The sequence below is a fragment of the Vigna unguiculata genome, unplaced genomic scaffold, assembly GCF_004118075.2.
Source record: "Vigna unguiculata cultivar IT97K-499-35 unplaced genomic scaffold, ASM411807v1 contig_122, whole genome shotgun sequence".
NCBI lineage: Eukaryota > Viridiplantae > Streptophyta > Magnoliopsida > Fabales > Fabaceae > Vigna > Vigna unguiculata.
Genome location: NW_021010828.1, coordinates 368,028 through 378,278, shown reverse-complemented (window position 1 = coordinate 378,278; position 10,251 = coordinate 368,028). Strand labels below are relative to the sequence as shown.

Genomic DNA, 10,251 nt, shown 5'->3' with positions numbered 1-10,251 from the left:
TTGAATTTCCTTCTAAACAAACACTTCTTACTTGAATTTTTAAACTTTTAATAAAATCACTACTTAAAAGGACTCACTTGTCATTTGAAGAATCAATCAGTACAAAATTCTTTTATTTATTTTCAATTGTTGGATTGAATTTTTTTTTTCAAGGAAGTATAAAATTTCCTAGTGAAATTTTATAAAAATTTTAAAATACAAAACTTATAAAATTAAAAAAATTCAAATTCAAATTCTAATTAGATAATTATTTGTTGATGTTATTATTGATTTAAATTAAAGTTAATAATAAAAAAAATAAATTACTTAGTAATAAAATTTTAGTTTTGAAAATTAGTAATAGATGTGTAGCAAACAATGAATAAAGTCAAAAAATGACTTGATTTGAATTAATTTTAGCAAATGTATATGATAAAATAATTTAATTTGTTAAAATTTTAGTATAATTTGTTAGAAACATAAAATTAAATAATAAACTAATTGTAAGGGAAATTATTTGAAAAAAATGAAGTAAAAAATTAAATATATAATAAAAATTTGAAAAAAAAAATGAAGTTGATGTAGTCCAACATTTAAAGTTTTCTTTTGACGGAATATATTTTTAAAATTACAAATTCTTTTGACGGAATATATTTTTAAAATTACAAATTCATATATTTCGTTGACATCCCTCTCTTATTTAAATACTGTAATGATCCTTTCTTCAGCTCGAAGTATTCTTGCTTGCCTAAGCGAGACATTGGTTTCAGCACATCTCGCCCAAGCGAGAAGCTTTCTTTAGCATGAAGAATGTTGTCTCGCTCAAGCGAGGCTCACGTCGCTTGAGCGAGACCTTCGTGGGTATAAATTCTCCCTACATCATAAAGTGAAATCAGCTTGGAGATTTTGGGAGAAAAGCTGCAGACTTGCTGGAGCTGTGACCACGAGCTACAGAGTTCACATTTTCTTCTTCTTCTTTTTTAGCTCTTACGATTTTGATAGCTACCATGAGTGGCTAATCTCTTTCCTTGGGATTGGATGTAATCTACTCGAACTTGGATGTAATCTGATGATATTTATATATAGCATTTCTGTTTTACTCAATATTGGTCTTATTGTTCTACTCTTAATGCTTACTTCTATTTGATCAATAGATGTTTTGATTTTGATTTTTAGATCTGACCGGAAGGTATTTTTGAAAATCTGATTTGAACAATGATACTTGATATACTGTGATGCTAGGAATAGATCTCAATATATCAATTGCTTTTAACACTTGACCGTAATGCTGGATAGTTTGTTGAATATGTGAGGAATCAATATTCCAGGAACTAATCTTATGAATGTTATATATTATATTCATCTAGATTACAGACAAGGGAGATAAATGAAATTCAATCCCAGTTTCTTTTACTAAATTTTTATCTAATTTTCTGCTTTTATTGTATTTGTTTATGCAAATTAGTTTAAACGTCAATGATCTATCAAATTAAAATTTTTGTATATATATGCTGATCGTGGGTTCGACACTCTTACTTTAAATCATTATACTACAGTTGACTTTTGGTACGCTTGCCAAGAGACCAACAAGTATTTTTGGCGCCGTCGTCGGGGAACGGTGTTCTTTTGAAATTTTTAGTTATCTCATCCAGCTTTGTGTATATTTTTCTTTATTAGATAACTTATTAAATTTTCCCTTTGTACTAATCCTTGCTTGAGTTGTTTTGATTTATGCTCTTAAGAGGTCAGGTTCCTGAAGATCGATTAGCATTTGACCCGGAGATAAAAAAGACAGCTAGAAGGAACAGAGGCAAAAACAAGAAGAAGCAAGGAAAGACAAGGGAAGAATCTTCCTGTACTTCCATCACATCTCAATCAGAAAACATGGAGAATCAAAGACCAGCTCCAGCCAGAAAGACACTTGGAGACTATGCTATGCAACAAGGGCCAAGATATTTTTCTAGCATAGCAATACCACCCACCACCAAAAATTTGGAGATGAAGCCAGTTTTTCTCAGCTTGATCAGTTCTCATCAATTCACTGGAATGGATAATGAAGATCCATATACTCACCTTTCTACATTCTATGAATTGATAAGAACCATGGGCTTTCAAGAAGGAGATCTTGAGCATGTATACATGCGTTTGTTTCCTTTTTCTTTGGCAGGTAAAGCAAAGGAATGGCTTAAGTCACATCCAAATCAGAGTTTGAACAGCTGGAAGGATGTTGAGGAGAAATTCTTGAACATATTCTTTCCACCATCTCGCTACATCAAAGCCAAAGCTGATATTTCAACGTTTAGGCAAGGACCAGATGAGCCATTCTGTGAAGCTTGGGAGCGGTTCAATTCCTTATTGAGGAAATGCCCAAATCACGGATTCGAAGATATTGCTCAGCTGAACATATTTTGTAATGGTCTGAGGCCTGACACCAAAATGATATTAGATACAACAGCAGGTGGAACAATGATGAGTGTAGATGTGGAGCAAGCAACAAGAATCATTGAGGCATTAGCATCCACAGATCATCAAGCTCAGCATAACAGGCAAACTGTTCAGAGGAAAGGAGTGCTTGATCTTAGTACTACAGATGCGACCTTAGCTTAGAATAAAATTCTGACTCAATAGATTGAAGCATTGACGAAGCAGATGTCTAAATTACCAGAGCAGTTGCAAGTTGTGCAAACTTCTACCAGTCAACAACCTATGAGATGTGACTTTTATGGAGGAGATCATCCAAATGGTCATTGTTCTTATCAGAGTAGCTCACAAGGAGAAGTTCAATATGTGAGCAACCAAGGAAGACCAGGAAATTTCTCCAACAATAACAACTTTTCACAAGGGTGGAGAAACAATCCAAATCAGAATTTTGGATGGAAGCAAGATGCTGGTCCTTCAAACAGACAACCTCCTTATCAACAACAGCAACAACATTATCCTTCGGTGCATGACAGAACATCTAAACTGGAGGATACTTTAGAAAAGTTTATGCAAGCTTCTTTGACCAATCAGAAAAATACAGAAGCTTCAATCAGAAATCTCGAAACACAGGTTGGACAGTTGGCAAAACAATTATCAGATAAGCAAACAGGTCAATTTTCAGCCAACACAAACTAATCCCAAGGAGCATTGTAAATCTATTACCACCCGAAGTGGTAAAGTTGTGGGAAGAGGGATTGGAGACAACCTGGGTGTAGAGGAGGAGGTGTTGGAGAAAAAAGAGAGAGAATGAAAAAAATGAGTGTGAGGGAGAGGAAGAACAAAATAAAAGAGAGTTTGTAAATAAAAGAGAAGAAAAAGAAGAAAAAAATAAAGGTGAGGAGAAAAAGAGGGAGAAGGGTGAGAAACAGGTACCTCAGTTGAAGGGCCTACCATACCCTCAAAATCCCTCCAAAAAAGACAAGGAAAGGCAGTTTGCAAGATTGATGGACATTTTCAAGCGACTGCAGATTAACATCCCATTTGTGGAAACTATGGAGCAGATGCCGACATATGCAAAATTCATGAAAGAGCTCCTAACAAAAAAGAGAAGATTTTCTGAAGAGACAGTGGAGCTTGAAGCAGGGTGCAGTGCTATAATTCAGAAATCATTACCTCAGAAATCCAAAGACCCTGGGAGCTTCACTATTCCAGTTACAATCGGAACATTACCAGTGGGAAAAGCATTGCTTGATCTGGGTGCCAGTATAAATTTGATGCCTTTGTCTATGCTACGGAGAATATGAGATCTGGAAGTGAGGCCTACATGGATGACGTTACAACTGAAGTAATGGATATTGAGGAAGACACTGAAGTTCCTCTAATACTAGGAAGACCTTTCATGAAGACGGCCAAGGTCATTATTGACGTTGATGATGACAAATTGAAGGTCAGGGTGCAAGATGATGAAGTCAACTTTAATGTATTTGAAGCAATGCAGCACCCGAAGGACAAGCAACAATGCTTCAGGATGGATGTGATAAATGAAATTTTTCTGTCATCCAGGAAGCAATTGACAAAGGCAAGCCCATTGGAAAAAGCTTTGATTGATGCTTGTGATGATCTGGAGGATGATGAAGAAAATAAAGTTGATGAATACTTAACACATATGAATTCAGCAAAAGAAATTGCATCAAATGAAATACAACTTGAGAAATTGCAAGAAAATAGAACTGAAAGTCAGAAGCTGGAGCTAAAGGTATTACCTCCTCATTTAAAATATGTTTTTCTTGCAGATGGAGGTGACAAACCAGTGGTGATTAGTAGTGCTTTAACGACTTCTGAAGAGGAAAAGCTGATTTCAGTTCTTAAGGCCAATGAGGGTGCAATAGGTTGGACTTTATTTGATCTTAAAGGAATTAGTCCATCCTACTGTATGCACAAAATTCATATGGAGCAAGAGTACAAGCCTGTAGCACAGCCTCAGCGGCGATTGAATCCAACCACGAAAGAGGTGGTCAAGAAAGAAGTAATGAAGTTACTTGATGCAAGTATGATCTATCCAATTTCCGACAGTGCCTGGGTCAGCCTGGTCCAGGTAGTTCCAAAAAAGGGAGGTATGACTGTTATTTGTAATGATAAAAATAAATTAATTCCTACTAGAACAGTCACAAGTTGGAGAATGTGTATAGATTATAGAAAATTAAATCAGGCCACTAGGAAAGATCATTTTCCTTTGCCTTTCATGGATCAAATGCTAGAAAGGTTAGCAGGGCAAGCATTCTATTGTTTTCTGGATGGATATTCTGGTTATAATCAAATTGCAGTGGATCCAGAAGACTAAGAAAAAACTGCTTTTATATGTCCCTTTGGTGTGTTTGCTTACAGGAAAATGTCGTTTCGATTGTGTAATGCACCAACAACTTTTCAACAATGCATGCTTGTAATTTTCTCGGACTTGGTGGAAAAATGCATAGAAGTCCTTATGGATGACTTCTCTATATTTGGGGCTTCATTTGATCAATGCCTGGAAAACTTAAACACCATACTGAAGCAGTGTGCTGATACCAATCTGGTTTTGAATTAGGAAAGGTGTCATTTTATGGTAACTGAAGGTGTGGTGCTGGGCCACAAAATCTATGCTAAAGGTATTGAAGTCGACAAAGCTAAAGTGGAGATCATTGAAAAGCTGCCACCACCCAAAAAAGTGAAGGGTATCAGGAGTTTTCTAGGCCATGCTGGGTTCTACAGATGAGTCATCAAAGATTTCTCCAGAATTGCCAAACCACTTAGCAATCTTCTCAACAAGGATACACCCTTTAATTTTGATGTTGAATGTTTGCATGCATTTGAATTGTTAAAACAAAAATTGGTTTCAGCTCCTGTGATAATTGCTCCTGATTGGAATTTAGGTTTTGAGTTAATATGTGATGCAAGTGACTATGCCATAGGAGCAGTTTTAGGACAGAGAAAATCCAAAGTTTTCCATGCTATACACTATGCTAGAAAAGTCCTTAATGAAGCTCAAATTAATTATGCAACAACTGAAAAGGAATTGCTAGCTATAGTTTATGCATTGGAAAAATTTAGAGCATATTTGATTGGTTCATCTGTCACTGTATATACTGATCATGCTGCAATTAAATATTTGTTAACCAAATCTGATTCAAAACCAAGACTAATTAGATGGATCTTATTGTTGTAGGAATTTGATTTGGTGATCAAGGACAAAAAGGGAAGTGAAAACTTTGTAGCTGATCATTTGTCTAGATTGGTGAATACTGAGGTGACCAACACTCAATCAGAGGTGTAGGAGGAGTTTCCTGATGAAAAATTGATGATGGTGCAAGAAAGGCCATGGTTTGCTGACATGGCCAATTTCAAAGCTGCATGGGTCATACCTGAAGATTTTAATTGGCACCAGAAGAAGAAATTCCTAAAAGATGCACACCAATATGTGTGGGATGATCCTCATCTATTCAAAATTGGAGTTGATCAACTGTTGAGAAGGTGTGTATCCAATGATGAGGCAAAGAGCATTTTGTGGCACTGTCATAGTTCCCCATATGGAGGGCATTTTAATGGAGAGAGGACAGCTACAAAAGTCCTCCAATTTGAATTTTATTGGCCCACCTTATTCAAAGACGCACACAAATATGTGCAACACTACAATAGTTGTCAGAGAATAGGGGGAATCTCAAAAAGACATGAAATGCCACTGAATATCATTTTAGAGGTTGAGGCCTTTGATTGTTGGGGAATTGACTTTGTGGGACCACTGCCATCTTCTTTCTCAAATGAATCCATTTTGGTGGCAGTTGATTATGTGACAAAGTGGGTTGAAGCAGTAGCAGCTCCTAAGGCCGATGCCAAAACTGTAATCAAATTTCACAAGCGGAACATATTATGCAGGTTTGGTACTCCAAGAGTGTTTATTAGTGATAGTGGTTCACACTTTTGCAATGCTCAACTTGAGAAATGTTTGGAACATTATGGAGTGCGGCATAAAATTGCATCACCTTATCATCCACAGACCAATGCACAAGCGGAGGTGTCAAACAGAGAAATCAAGCATATTCTAGAGAAGACACTGGCATCTTCAAGAAAAGATTGGTCAATGAAGTTGGATGACGCACTTTGGGCCTACAGAACTGCTTATAAGTCTCCCACAGGTTTATCCCCATTCCAGCTGGTATATGGTAAGTCATGTCACTTACCGGTTGAATTGGAACACAAGGCATTTTGGGCCTTGAAAATTTTGAATTTTGATCCAAAGGCAGCAGCAGAAAAGAGAAAACTACAGCTGCAAGAATTGGAGGAAATGAGACTCAGCGCCTATGAGTCCTCTAAGCTCTACAAGGAAAAGATGAAGGCTTATCATGACAAGAAAATTCTCAAAAGAGAATTTTATCCTGGCCAATCAGTACTATTGTTCAACTCCAGGTTGAGATTATTCCCTGGAAAGCTAAAATCAAAGTGGTCAGGACCATTTCTTGTCAAAGATGTGAAACCCTATGGAGCCATTGAGCCATAGGATCCTGAATCCAAAAGGAGCTTGGTTGTAAACGGGCAAAGGTTGAAGCCCTATCTTAGTGGTGAGATTGATAGGCTCGCCACAATCATTCAACTTGATGAACCTTAAATGAAACAGGCGTCAGGCTCGTGACGTTAAACAAGCGCTTCCTGGGAGGCAACCCAGTGTTTTAATTATGTTTTTGCACTTTAATTTCATCTTGTGTGATTAAATGTGTTTGTGTATGTAACTATGTGTTTGTGTTTAAAGTTCGATGTTTGTGTGTAAAAAGGTGAATTTTAGCATCCAATCTTCTCAATGAGGCAAACCATGCACTTTTAGTGTTTTCAAACAAAACTGGTATTTTAAGCATGGGAATGAGTTTTGGTGCCAGAATTGAGATCATCAAATGCTAAAAATTGCCTTGTTTTGGCCAAATTGTGAAATTTGAATTTAAAAGCTTGATTTTGAGTTTGTTGATGTGAAACGTTTTGGAATGATAAAAAATTGATTGAAGTATGGTTTGATGTGTGTTTCTGAGTTAATTGGACTGAAAAGATCATGAATTGAGTGGGGGAAAGTTGAACAAAATTTTGGAAAGTGGCAAAATCAAGGTGTGTCAAAACTGCACGAAAATCTCGCCCAAGCTAAACATGTCTCGCCTGGGCGAGATATGCAGAACTTAAGCTAAACATTTTTTCTAATATACTCGCTTAAGCGAGTAGTGCCTCGCTTGGGCGAGAATGCCCTGTGCCAAAACATTTTTGGGCGAAACAACCTCGCCTGCGCGAGAGTTTTAAAGGCTTTTTCACGCATATCTCGCTTGAGCGAGAAATCGTGTTTAAGTGGGTAGCAGGGGCTGAACTTCTCAGTTTTCTTTCCCCCAAACCCTCGCTCCCAACTCTCGCTCACATTCTTCCTTCTCAGTTTTGAGCGCACCATTCACTCACTCAATTCTTTGAATTTTAACTCACAAATTTCGTCTCCCTTTGCTAATTTTTGTACAAAGGTAAGTTCTACTTCTCATTCTCTTCAATTTCACCAAGCATAGTCACGGTTTTGCATACTCCAAATCCTAAGAGAGTGCCCATGTTCTGTTTGCTGCATTTTATGTTTATATTGTGAGAATTAATATGAATTGATGCTGTAACAGAATAATGTGGGTTGTTTATGCACGAATTGGTTCAAAAATTTCATATTTTAAGAGTGCATCCAAGCTATTTGATGAAATGCTTGACTTAATTTTGTTCTTGGTTGGTCATTTAAGTTTGTAAAAGCTGACTTGGCATGTGTTTGGTGGGTTAATTTTCATCCTTGCAGGTCGATGGCTAGAACAAAGACAACATCTAGACTTCCCGCTACTGAACCCAGCAAAGGGAAGAGGAGAAGACGTGCAAGTAGCTCTTCTCCTGAAAGGCCAATAAGCAACCATTTTAGGGATCCCGAAAGAGAAGAACGGTATGAGAAGATAAAGAACTGGGTCTTTATCAAAGAAAGAAAAGTGGTCCTACTTCCAGACGAATATGACCCATTTTTGAATGGCCTTATCAGGAGGAATTGGATGAAGTTGGCTGACCCGCTTCCCAAATTTGACCCAGAAATTGTCAGAGAATTCTATGCAAATGCTTATTCTGAGGACAATCCTGGTGAAAAGAGATCTAAAGTTAGGGGGAGGTGGGTAAATTATGATCTAGGAGCCATCAGTGAATTCCTTGGTAATCCACTACCTCTAGAACCAGGGCAACGCTATGACTTCATAAGGAGAAGGAGGAGTCATGAACCTTATGATGAAAATCAAGTGGCACTCCTTATATGCGCTACCAACCGATCTTATCAAGTCGGACCCACTGGAAATCCTCTCAGAGTTCTAAGAGGAGATATGAAAACCTTAGCCCAAGTCTGGACCACATTCTTACTTGCCAACATAGTGCCCATTGGCCACGTGTCAAACTTGAACGTCCCTAGATGTCATCTCCTTTATTGCATAATGAGGGAGGATCTGACTGTTGACGTCGCCACAATTATCTCTGAAGAAATCCACAAATTTGTGAGATACAAAGTCAACACTAGGAATGACAAGGCAAAAGGTGCTTTGGGTTTTCCGGCTTTGATCACAGCTCTTTGCCAAGATCAAAGGGTGAAGGTAGAGTTAACTAAAAAGATACGACCTTTAATTACCAAGAGATTCATTGAACACTTTTGTACCCACCCAGAGGACTTGGAGCAGCTAGAAGAGCCCCAGCTGGACCAACAAGCTGAAGACCAACCAGCTGAAGACCAACCAGCAATGGAAGAACAACAAACAGGGCCCACATAGCAACCTCAGCTCAACATGAATAATGAATTTCTTAAGCAGATGAGATATCTGAGGTTGCAGATGGAGCACACTCACCAGCAAAATGCTTCCATTCATAGAGGACAATTCCACCTTCAGGAGTACCTCTATCAGAATGTCCGCGGACCATACCCAGACATGACTCCACCAGAATTCTTCACTTATCTACAGTGACCTGGGGACAGTCCTATTTTCCCAGGGGGAAGTGGACCTGCTGCAGGTGAGGGACCATTAAGAGCTGCTGACACAGATCGAGCAGACATTGAGGATGAGATTGATTTTGGAGGAGATTGATTCACAACATCATTCCACCATTCAAAACTCTATAAATACGGTTTCATTGTTCTTTTTCTTTTAATATTTTGCAGTATTTATGTAATTACTACTATTTTGCTTTAGTTGTTTTGGCTAGAATGCTATATTATCTAGTTAATTAACTGTTTAACTTTACCTTTTGGCTTAGTATTTTGTGCATAATACTTAGAGACAACTAAAATTTTTTGGGAATCATTTTGAAAATCTTTCTTGAGAAAATTGGTTAAAGAGAAATCTGATTTCAGTAAGTATCCTGAGTCTAGAACAATTGAGTGAACTGAACACAGAGGTGAAAAAGGAAGATTTTGGTTGAATTCATAATTAAACAGGATTAGGATATTAGTGCTACATAGTTAGTCAAGATAATCAGTTGTAACAACAAGTGAGATACCAAGGAAAAAAACCAGAAAACCCAATGAGTGTGTGAATCCTTAAACAGCTTGAGTGTTTCCACTGTTTGTTGACAAATTGATATTGCTTGAGTTTCAATTTGATAACATCACATTTGAAGCATGGAAATGATTAAGGCAATTTTGTTGAATTTATAACTCAGTGCCAAATAGCCAACCTGTAAATAATCATCTTTTGTTGATAGCCCATTTGAGAGCCTAATTGTTTGAATTATGCACCTTAACCTTAACTTGAATTATTATCATTTCCCTTTGCACACATAGGGATAGAGAGCATAGGT

The 10,251-nt window shown here is 37.4% G+C and overlaps 1 non-coding gene across 1 annotated transcript; it reads right to left on the bottom strand.

The window, feature by feature from the left end:
* Window positions 1-2,253: 2,253 nt before the first annotated feature.
* LOC114171173 lies at window positions 2,254-2,360 on the bottom strand. The gene has a single exon (XR_003601371.1). It is a non-coding gene; the product is annotated as a small nucleolar RNA R71 (small nucleolar RNA).
* Window positions 2,361-10,251: the final 7,891 nt, after the last annotated feature.